Source organism: Petaurus breviceps, unplaced genomic scaffold (assembly GCF_028583685.1).
Source record: "Petaurus breviceps papuanus isolate PSGF00001 unplaced genomic scaffold, PetGlider_PUasm1.0 90897, whole genome shotgun sequence".
Lineage (NCBI taxonomy): Eukaryota > Metazoa > Chordata > Mammalia > Diprotodontia > Petauridae > Petaurus > Petaurus breviceps.
Window position 1 is genome coordinate 4899539 of NW_027187374.1, and position 12623 is coordinate 4912161.

Genomic DNA, 12623 nt, shown 5'->3' on the forward strand with positions numbered 1-12623 from the left:
CTGTCCATTGACTGGAGAATGACTCAATAAACTGTGACACATATTGTAATGAAAGGGGCAGCTAGGTGTCACAATGGATAGAATGCCAGGGCTGGAGTATGGAAGACTCATCTTTCTGAGTTCAAATCTGGCCTCAGACACTCACTAGCTGTATGACCTTGGGCAAGACATTTAACACTGTCTGCCTCAATTTCCTCATCTGTAAGATGAGCTGGAGGAGGAAATGGCAAACCACTCCTTGCCAAGAAAACCCCAAATGGGACCATGAAGAGTCAGATGAGATCAAAAAAATTCCTGAACATATGCCAGGCACTGTGTTAAGTGCTTGGGATACAAATAAAAGAAAGACAGTACCTGCCCTTGAGGAGTTCACAATCTAATGGGGGAAATGACAAACATATAAAACAAGCTATGTACAGGGTAAATAGGAAATAATCAAAAGGGAAGACACTAGAATTAAGAGGGCTTGCATAAAGTTTCCTGCAGAAGATGAGATTTTAATTGGGCCTTAAAGGACACTTCAAATGGGGCCACAAAGAGTTGGACTCGACTAAACAGCAACATCAAAAACCTTTATGCCCATTATCCTATTTCTCTTCTGTTCATTTTGAGCCAGCAAGTATCTGAGCTCTATAATATAGCTCTTGCAGACTTTCAAGTGAGAATTGGTTTGTTGTTTATCCATACTCCACTACTTCCTTTGTGTATTTCTGGTTTTCTAATGTGTCAGGACTTTTCTTTGAATCCAGATCACTAGATAGAAGTTTAGAAGGGGTGGAGAGAGGAATGTGTATCTGTCAGCCCCTCTACCCTCACCCAAAGTGATTTGGCAGTAAAATCTTCCCTTGCATTTTCAGTGTTGTCAGTAAATTGGAGTGTTCTGTTTCAAGTGTGGGAATTCCAGTCTATGATCATAGTCTTAAGATTTTACTATGATAAGAACTACGAAAAAAGCTATCTAGATTTGAACCTGGATGTTTATGATCAATGTGAGTACTTATGGGTGAAGCTATTAAAGTATTTTTGTTCTGTCAGTTTGACCATGAAGAAATTAGCCCTTAATTGAAGTCCCAAGTGGGAAGAAAACAACTTTATCATCTGGCCTGAGTGATCTGGATGAAAAAAGTTTCCTTCATCAATCTCGTAGCACTTGCACTGGAGTAGAAAAATATTTTAAAGTGTGCTATATGGGGGCAGCTAGGTGGTGCAGTGAGTAAAGCACCAGACCCAGAGTCAGGAGGACCTGCGTTCAGTTCTGGCCTCAGACACTTAACACCCACACAAAAAAAAAACTAGCCTTGTAACCTTGGGCAAGTTACTTAACCCCAATTGCCCTCCAAAAGGCAAAAAAAAAAAAAAGTGTGCTATATGTGCCCATTCTTGTGGCTGTGACTTATAAACATTGATTAACTTAGCAGTAATCCATTTTAGAGGAGGCAGCTAGGTGTCTCAGTGGATAGATTGCTTGGCCTACAGTCAGGAAAACCTGAGTTCAAATATGGCTTCAGACACTTACTAGTTATGTGACTCTAGACCAGTCCCTTAAGCTCTGTTGCTTTTGGGAGAGAGTTGGACAAGATTAAATGACTGAATAAGAACAACAAATTGATTTTAGAATGAGTAAAATTTTTTCTTCAAGATGATATTCTAAATTTCCAAAATATTTAGGTTTTTAAGCTCAATTCCAAGAAGCTGCTAATCTCTTTTCATTCTGAATTTGGCTATGCAAAGGATTAAGAAAACTGTCAAATCCAAGAAGGAAGGGTAGGAAAAGTCTATGTTCTCTCCTACTTTTCTGAAATATTACTGTATTTAGCAAAGAACAATAAGATTTGTTCCACAAGGAGAAAGTTGCCCAAGCAAATTAAACAATTGGATTTAGGTATATAAAATCGGAAAATATTACATGATTTATATATGGATTTTACCAATTATATATTTGATTTTACCAATTTGGACAAGAGGGATGAGAACGAAGGTTAAATATCAGCACTCAGTACTGATACTCTTTTCTGACCTTTTACTATTAGTTACAGAAATTATCAGTGGCTTCTCTAATTATTTTCTAAGAGATGGACATTTATTCTCTGTGTTGCCCCAGGATATGGGAAGTATTTTTGCTCAGAGTATTACTATGAAGTCTGTTTGTGTTAATAGACTTCTTAAACTGAAAGCATAATACCATTTTATTAATTTGCTTTGTGCAAGTGTTTACTATAAACAAATTATAGTACTTTCCATTTCCCCTCATTTGCCTGAAGCAATATTTGTGTGTGTGTGTGTGTGTGTTTAAATAAATTAACCTTTCCCTAGTGTGACCAAGGAAATTTTATAGTTGGGTAGGAAGGAAGGGGGATCTTAGCAATGTAGATACAGTGTTACATTTCAAATGTTTGGAAGTTTTCTTGTAAGAATGTAAAACTGCATTATATCTGAGAAAGATTTTAAATCTCATGAATAACAATAAGTATAATTTTGAAATAAGAAAACATATAGTCAGAGTAAGGCAATCTTAGATTGGTCTAATATTTGAAAATTCAATTCTTTTATTCAACAAGGAGACAGGATAATTTAAAACCTTGACAAGGTAAAATTTGAGTATGACACGAATTTAAAACCAAGTACAGAAAGAAAAAAGATAGTAGCAGTGTTCAGACTCAAGACATTAACTTCCTCAAGTAATACCTATGTCTAGTGTCTTAATTTGTTAATATTTTAGCCCCTGTAACCTAAAAATTAATTTCATTAATTAGCCCATGTCCATAAGACAGAGTCAAAAGATAATCTTCAGGGCCCTCATATTGCCAAAACAGTCCTTTCCTTAAAATTGTCCTTGACTGGGTTGTCTTTTCTATTTTTTTGAACTTGTGCTTTTCTCTCTCTTCTTCCATCTTTCTTTGTTTCTATTATATCAGCACACGGTAGAACTAGCTTCCAGAATTAATATAAAATCCCAGATAAATAATTCATTAGATAATTTTAATACCTTGATTTAAAGAATGAGCAGTAATGTAAATATATGGCACTCAACTAGAATATAACCAAAATTATGAACTTGATTTGCTATCTTATCACAGGAATAAAGCAACAAATTAAATTATCCTTTGTGATAAAGCAGAATTCATGAAAATCAAAAGGCTTCTCATAAAAGGTTTAAAATAAGTCATTATTGCTTTTTAAAGTTTTACTTATTTAATAGTCTGCACTGACGTTTAGAGAAATTAAGTTCGGTTTGTGTCCGATGTTATTTTAAAACAAAGATGAGAGACTGCAAACATGAAGATATTAAATAAACAATCAGTAAACAAAATTTTCCTGTTAGAATTTTATAACTGCTCTGCTACTTTTCAATATCATTCAGTTTAATCGTAAATTGTGTGGGGGGAGAGAAGATGGGTGAGAATCTCCAGTTATCCTGATCTATATCTGGATGACTCCAGAGGAGAAAGTAAGGCTAGTGACCTTGTACAGCCCTCCCTCACTTAAATCCAGTTCACTTGCAAGTCATAGCATCATGTTCCTGATATCATGGTCCTCTTGGTGAATGAGGAACAAACAACCACAAATTACATGGAATATTGATTGCAGAGTATATGAAATTACTATTATGTGTTATATCATTTTGTTGTTTATTATTATTTATATTATTGTATAAATTAAGTAATTATTAAAGTCAAATGATCTGATAAAATGGAAATGAGACAAGATGCATTTAATGGTTTGAAATAACATATTACTGTGTCTCCCTTAGTCGTTCTGAATTTTAAAACAAATACCCATTTCTAGTGACCGAGGATCACAATTAATCCCTTATTTGCTGGTGGGCATGAAGGGTGTATGTATAATAATTTTTGTTATTATACATATACTGGTTCTTAAGTACTGTCTTTGAGTTATTAAGTAATGAAAGTTGACTATGCATTATTGGTTTGGGATTATTATTGAATCAATGGATAATAAACAGATTTTTTTTTGCCTTATAGAAAATTATTTCCTCAGTGGCATAAATTATAAACTATCTGGTAAACTCCAGTATCTTTTAATCAACCTACCTATAAAAAATATGAAGTTGAGATATTAAAAATAAGAAAGCAATAGACCATCTTTATGTATGAAGTTTCCAAACTGTTGTACAGACTGATGCTGTGAAAGGACTTTCATCTGCCAGGGACTAAAATCACCAGGCCACTGAGAAGAAAACTAGTATCTTTTGGATGATCTATCAATAGCATTATTGAACATTAGGATCTTCAAAATGGAATCCATAGATAATACTTTGAAGTTGACATAGAAATAGAAAGTTAGGGTGAAATTTGTAGGTAAACCTCCCCCTTACCTAAGGAAAGGACAGTACATCTCTCAGCTACCAGCATTTTCTCTAGCTGTCCCCCATAACTGGAACCTCTCCCTCCTCCACCACTCTGACTACTAACCTCCCCAACTTCTTTTAAGTCCCAATTAAAATCCAACCTTTTACAGAGAAAGTCTTACCCAGTACCTTCCTTCTATTAATTATTACCTATTTATCCAATAAATAGCTTCCTTGGTAAGTTATCTGTCTGCACATTGTCTCCCCAATTGACTATTATTTTTTTTTTAAGCTTTTTCTTGGAGGGCAATTGGGATTAAGCAACTTGCCCAAGGTCACACCACTAGTAAGTATTAAGTGTCTGAGGCCGCATTTGAACTCAGGTCCTCCTGATTCCAGGGCTGGTACTCTATTCACTATGCCACCTAGCCACCCATATTAGACTATTATCAAGCTCCTTGAGGGCAAAGACTATTTTTTTTTGCCTCTTTTTGTAGCCCCAGACCTTAGCACTGCACCTGGCACATAGGTGCTTAAATATTTACTGATTGACGTATAACACAGTAAACATGATTTCAGAGACATTAAGTCAAAGATTTGTAGGAGTTCTTAACTTAGGTCCATGATCAAATTTGAAAGAGTCAGTGGTGAACTTGCATGGGAAAAAAAATTACATTTTCAATAAGCTCTAACTGAATTTATACATTTCCTTCCATTATGAATTTAAATAAATATTGTAAGAATGGAGTCCATCAAGCTGTCAAAGTCATCTATGACATTAAAAAAAGGCTAAGAACTCCTAGTTTAATGTTTAGGAAGTTATGCTGGAGGGGTATGGAGAGGTACTTCATTTCCAGTTCTTCAGTTTAAGATGTGCTAAAATAAATAATTCCAAATCACCCCAACCAGTTCTAATCTATGATTTTTGCCTTTCTAATTTGGAACTCTTCTCCTTTTTGTAGACCAATTCATCACTTGGATATTAGCATATTAATTTAACATAAAATTATTTCTCCTTTTAACATTTCTCTACAAAAGGGGGCAAATGGAAAATATCCAGCCAAACTCCCAAACTGCTGCCCTTTCTGTGAAACAGTGAAAACAAAGTCTCACACAGACACCTCCCTCATGAGCCCCTAGCAACATGGTTAAAACCCTTCAACATAGCACTCCTTTTACCTTCTACAAACAGGGATTATAGAATCTCAGAGCTGGGAAGTACTGCAGAGACCACCATAGTCAAACTTTAATAAGAATTCCCTCTATAATAAGTTCTGTTATAAGACTTGTTTTGAGAACATGAATTTGTACCAAGGCGATTGATGTATTAGGGAAAATTTTGAACATAAAACAAAATCAGCAGAGGAAGGGTGGGGTACATTTCAGGCATAGTTCTGGAATAGCATGAACAAAATCACAAAGGCATGTTGGTGTGCTTGGAGAATAGAGTAAAAGAAGAGTAATGATGAGGCAGCATTAAAGGTAGAGTAATACCAGATTGTCTAGGGTTTTAAATATGAAGATAGGACGTCTGAATTAAAATTCAGTAGGGCTTAGTTTAATTCAGCAAATATTAAGAATCTACTATGGTTAAGGCACTGTGCTGGGTACTAGATGTCACGTACACAAATTAAGTAAACAGAAGATAATAATTAGATAATTTGTGGAGAGGAGGGAGAGAATGAGCACACACACTAATAACTGGAAGGAATTAACCGTGATCTAAGAATTGTTCCAGTACTGGGTTATGTCTAAGGCTTCTTCTTGTCATTGGATTCTAGGACCTGTCCTTATTGTAGTCTTCACTAGGTCCTATCCCTCAGTCGGTAGGCTCCCACAACAGGCTTCAGGGGACTGTTCTGGCTAGCCTTTGTCTAGGATCCTTCTCTAGAAGCGGGGCTGGGGCCACTGGTATTGTACTGGACTCTTGCCTGGAATGCCCTGAGACTACTCTCTGCAAGGCTCGGACTGGGTTTGGACCCTTTTGGGACTTGGGGTGATCTCAGGCCTTGTTTCCTAGTACTAGAACAGCTGGGAAAGTTCTCAAGCAGCCAGCTGTGGGCTTGGGAAAGGTTCAGGTTGGACAGGGAGTGTCATGAAAGACTGTGGTGAAAACCTCAAAAGTCCAACAAGCATTCCCTGAGGGCTGGGCTTGCCTGGTCTTGGGTACTGCAGAGCTGAGGCCATGAATGCTGGAACTGTACCAAAGACTTCAGGCAGTGCTGACTGAACTCTGACCCTCTCTACTTTGTCCAATACTTTCTCTGTTCCAGGATCTCTTTAGGACTTTGGGGGTCCTTCTAGGATTCTTGGATTGGGTGCTCTGACTAGAGGTGATTCTATTTATCAATTAATAGAATGGTACCATGCTAATCTCGGAGGATCTAGGATCTTAACAAGCTAACATCTTCCCACAACCCCCCTCCTACTTTCTCCATGACTTTGGTGACCTACTTACCACCATTAACCTTCCTGGGCTTGCCAAATTTGTCATTTCTACCTCCTTTCTACCTTGCCATTTCTACTAAATTTATACACAAATTGAGTCTTGTGCTGATTGAAGTTTTCTATGGAGGGTGTAAGGGTTATGGGATTTAAAGATCTTCCATGCCCCATGGACGTGCTGACATAGCAGAGCAAGAGAAAGCGGAAAGTGAGAAAAGTGAAAGCTGAGCTAACGGTCCTGCGGTTGGAGGTTGGCAGCGGTTGCCTTTTTTTTTTTTTTGAGTTAGGACCCCTGCTGAGCACTGCCAGGGGCTGGAGCTGCTGGGAGCAGGACTTTCTGCTAAGGACTCCTGCTGAGGACTGCCAGGGGCCGGAGCTGCTGGGAGCGCGCTGGGTGGTTGCTGTGAGTGGGGAGAGGAGGACCTTTGCCTGAGGTAGCCTGTTCTGTTTTAAAGGCTTGAAAATGTGGGTGCTTTCTACTTTATCTACCTGTGCCAATGTCATAACTACTCTGATGGCTTTCACTTTCTGGTTTTGGGACTCAGTCTTTTGGTATCTTAATAAATTTTCTAGTTTATTTCCCCAAATGGCAAACCTGACGTATTTTGTGATGGATAATTATATCAGCATATTTGTAATCTCTATAGGCATTGTGAATATGGCATTGCTGATACAGAGGGTAGTCCTGCAACTCCATGTCTCTGAATCCTTATCTTATTACTTCAAGGCTGTGATGAGAAGCTACACTTCCATTAATTACTTCCAGTTATTAGTGTTCTCTCTCTCGACCCCACCCACCACAAATGATCTATTATCTTCTATTTACTTATTTGTGTACATACTATATATTCTCTGGTCCTGGACCAGCGAACAAAAACTGGGGCCATTAAATTTTACAAAGGATCCCTACAAGTTGCATACTGACAGAAAACTGCATATTAACATAATCTATGTTGTATTTTATTGTTACGCCTTTTTATATGTCATTTCCTATACCTGGAATGTCCCCTATTTTAAAGTACTATTCAAACATTATTCTATGGAACTTTGCTGTGATCCTCCATAATTCAGTATAATAACTACAACTACTCATATTTCTGTTTAAAGGGTTGGAAAGTGCTGTTTCCATTACAATCATGTATGACCCTCTCCCTTTATACCACTTCACTTGGTCATCTCATCAGCTCCCATGGATCCATATGCTGATGATTCTCAAATCTACCCATCCTCCCCCAACCTCTCTGCTGACCTACAACCTCTAATTTCCAACAGCCTTTCAGGTATTTAGAATTGGATGGCCAGTAGGCATCTTAAACTCAGTATGCCCAAAAACAAATTCATCATCTTCTCCCTCTGCTCCCACCTACTTCCCTATTACTGTAGAAGTTAATACCATCTTCCCAGTCCCTCAGCTCACAACCCAGTATCATCTTTGACTACTCAGTATCTCTCATTCCCATGACCAATCCATAGTCAATATGCCCCCTTCTCTCCTGACACTACCACCTCTCTGGGGTAGGGCCTCATCACCCTGAGCCTGCAAGTGGGTCTGCTTGCCTTAAGTCTTTCCCCACTCCAATTCATCCTCCATTAAGATATCAAAGTGATTTTCCTAATGTACAGTCACCTTCGGCCTTCTTAAACTCCTGTGGCTGCCTCTTGCCTCTAGAATTAAATACAAAATGCTATTTGGTATTGAAAGTCTATATAACCTAGTCTCCTCCTGCCTTTCCAGTCTTCTTACATCATTCTCCTGCACCACATACTCTTCACCTCAGTGATGCTGGCTGGCATCCTTGCTGGTCCATGAACAAAATATTCCATCTCTTGCCTCCTACCCTCTTCTCTGGCTGCCCCCCAAGCCTGGAATCCTTTTCTTTATCTCCACCTACTACTGGCTTTTTTGACTTGAAGTCCCAATTAAAACCTCATTTTTTACAGGAAGCTTTTTCCAACCCCTCTTAATTCCCTGTTTATATATAAACCTGTTTATTATTCCTATTTATCCTGAATGTGTTTGCATGTTGGCTACCCCATTAGATTATAAACTCTTTGAGGCCAGGGGCTTTTGCCTCTTTTTGTATCTGTAGCATTTAGCACAGTGCCAGGTACAATTAGTAAGTGCTTAATAAATGTTTGATTATTTTTAATTGATTTTGATGATAAGTAACAGTTAACTCTGAACCCCAATTAAGTATTATCCTCCCCAGAATAATTGTATTCTTCTCATTAGTAGACTCGTATTATTAAAAAATTATATTCAATTATAATATTTTGAATTTCGCCAATAAAAAGTTTGTGGAAATTTATTTTCTTTTGTTATATAAGTACCTACATAACATCCTTGATTTTGTCTTTTGGCCCACAAAGCCTAAAATATTTACTATCTAGTCTTTTACAGAAAAAGTTAGCTGAGCCCAATCTACGAGATAACTTCTAACCTTTCCCTGGCCACCACTCCTCTAAGTGTGTTATCTCCACCACTAAAATGAAAGCTCCTAGAGGAAAGAAATGGCCATAGCTTTTATATTTACATCCCCAGCACTAAGCATAGTGCCTGGCAAAAGCATTCATCCATTCTTCTAACTACTATTTTGTATTAATTATTTGTGTTCATGTCAGATCCTATCAATAGATACTGAAATCCATGCAGAGACTTATGTAATCTTTTCATCTCTCCTAGAGACTAAGTATAAATATGTATACACATTAGATCTTTAATAAATGTTTGTGCAAGTCAGTTGAGATATCCAGCAGGCAAGTGGAAATGTAGGACTAAATCTCAGGCAGAGATATCAGCTAAACATAGATAAGGGAATCTGTATGATTCCCATAAAAGTGGATTCAAAAAGGAGAGAATATGTGTAATTAGGATGATCTCCACATACCTACAGAGGAAGAACTTAGAAATAAAATTTAGAGCAGGAAAGGACCTCAGTCAGATAAATTTAATCTAGTCCAACTCCCTTGTTTTTTCATGAGAAAATGGAAATCATAGAGATTTCAATAGTGACAGGCAGGATCTGAACCCAGGTCTTCAGAAGGTGCTGGGGAAGGGAATAAGCATTTATAGAGCACCTACTCTGCGCCAGGCTCTCACCGTATCTTCATTACTACAACCTGGGTACCAGGTGGGGTAACGGAGGTTAAGTGACTTCTGGTCATATGGGTCACATAGCTAGAGTCTAAGGCTACATTTTGAATGTCTTCCTGACTTCAGACTCAGTATTCAGACCCTGCGCCACCTAGCTGCCAACAAAGCCAGTACTCTTTCCACTCTGCCAAAAAGCCTTTTTTATGATTAGAAAGGTAGAAGGGAGAACAAAAAGAATAGAGTCATAGAATCCAAGGGAAGAGAAAAGAGTACTTAGAAATGCTGCAGAAAGGAGATGTGGCAACATCACTGATTCATAGTTTAATCTATCAACTACTTTCTAGTGGTTATAGCTCTACCTAAGCAAAAAATAGTAGGTACATTGAATATACATGATCTTGACAAAGGGTGCTCGGGCCGACCCTATGATCATGTCTCTGGAAGCCTCCCAACTTCTCAGTAGGGCTTTGTCCTGTGAGAAAATTTTCTCTTGCTGCAGAACACATTCTGTTATCAGAACAGACAGAGGGGTGACTGACCCAAGGAGTCCTTCTCCTGCCAGACCCCCAAGTTCCATGCCTCTGACATCTCCCTCAATGTCTGGTATACTCCCTACATTTTCCCATCTGCAGTTCCCAAAGACACCTGGACCCTTAGCTTACCTAATTAATATCCCTGGCATTCCTTTCCCATGCTCCTATTCCATATAAACCACATTGCAATCCTCAATCTCTTGAAGACTCTATAAGGACCCTTGCCCACTTTTGCTAAAGCATTACAATAAACTTTTTTGCCATTTGACTAAGAGAAGGCTTGAGTGTGTGAATTCATTCCAGGCAACTCTGCCTTGGCATTCTCAGGGTCACAGCACCCCCAAAACCTGTTCAATTTTACCAGAGGATTTCTAAAATTGGCATGGGGAAATCTGAAAAAAGAGCAGGGTTGGTAAAGGACTTTAGATTTTAAAGTTAGAAGATTTGGGTTTGAACTATACTGCCTTTGTAACCTAGGATAAGTCACAAAAGGTTTCCTTGTCTTTAAAAGGAGGGGGTTAGATTAAGTGATCTCAAAGGTCCCTTCCTTATATGGCTGTATGAGAGTTCCAATTTCAGGGAAAAGAATATGAATTTTAATGTACAATACAAAATAGACCTAGCAATGAATTCTAGGGAAAAATATATCTATAATAAAACAACTGATTAAACCTAATTAAGACATTTCATTGGACTGATCAAAATGTGATTGCTTTCACCTAAAGAAAGGCTCTCCAAAGAGATACTGAAAAAGGAATGAACAATAAAATTATTTTAAAAATGAGTAGCTTTCTAGCAGTCTATGGTAAGCCCTAGTTTTACCAAACAATTTGAGTGAGCTTTAGGTAACAAAAAACAGATAGTGGTAAATTTTCCAGTCAGTGATTTACTTTCAAAATAGAATTTTCATGCCATGAGTAAGATTTATATCCATGACAGCAACAATGGATTTCACATTTCAACAGGAAACGGAAAGTGCCATCCCAATTCTGCAGCAAAATACACTTAACATTTAACCTTCCAGGTGCTGTGCAAAAGACAAATCATAAAGTTCTGAAGTAGGGAAGTCTGACAAAATAAACTGAACCATTTTACTTTCAAAAGAGTTGGCACCAAAAAACACTGCTTCCACAGGAATAAAAACAAATGCTAGGTCTACTTCTATTCCAAATACACATACATATGTGTGTACGTGTGTATGTAAGGAAATATAACATGTAGCTATTATACTTCCCTTCACAAAGAAAATACTGCATAAAGTGCTTTAAGAATTCTAAAACCCCACATGGCATTTTATCCAAAAGAACCCTACTAATTAGAAATTAAGAAATAAAGCAACTCAATCCTCTCTAATACAATGATACCTTTTTTTCTACAGAAATCAGTCCTTCTGTAGAAAACTCCATTTGATTTCTCCAGAATTGTATCATTACTCAGACATCTCGGTGTTTTTAATAAAAAATTATTCCTGCTTAGACAATTCATAATCTATATTAATTCCTGCTAATTTTCACTCAGTACCTTTCTCTAAAAGAACTGGTGAATCACAGGTGCCACCAGGACAGAGACCTTTTTAAAAAGGCAAGCGTTAATTATCTGCAATTTTACCTTCTAGGACTTAAAATACAGGTGATCCAGACCGGAAACGATAAAATGACAAACAAAAGTGGGCCAGAGAAACAGAAAACCAGTGGAAACGCATCGATACAATTGAAGCAAGAAAAAAAAAAAGATACGAGCAAACTAGGAAGAGAAAGCAACGAGTGGGCAAAAAAAGATACGAGCAAATTAGGAAGAGAAAGCAACGAGTGGGCAAAAAAAGATACGAGCAAATTAGGAAGAGAAAGCAATGAGTGGGCAAAAAAAGATACGAGCAAATTAGGAAGAGAAAGCAAAGAGTTGGCTAAGTGTCTGAAAGGTCCTTTCCAAACACTGTGCTTCCTAGGCTAGACCGTTCTCCCCTCCCCTCAGTTTCCCTATCCCAGCCAAACATCAATTACGCACACCACCCATTTTGGGAACCAGCCCTAGATGTGAGGGTGATCACACCAAATCCTTTCATCAAAAGGACAGCACAATTTCAGCTCTACTGCAGTAGGAGTTCCATGCTGAGCCCCTAAAAGACCAAGAGATGGATTTCAAAAATTTCTTTGTTTCTTGGCTCTCACCAGGCTGCCTTCCTCCAAACCAACAAACAAGCCTCGAGGTTCGGTAGGGAGGGCCACCTCCCAAAGATCTTCCC

General features: G+C 38.0%; 1 protein-coding gene across 1 annotated transcript in view; it reads right to left on the reverse strand.

Moving 5' to 3' along the window:
• The window catches only part of CXADR (CXADR Ig-like cell adhesion molecule), a 54698-nt gene that overhangs the window by 41550 nt on the left and 525 nt on the right, over positions 1 to 12623 (reverse strand). The window lies entirely within an intron of this gene.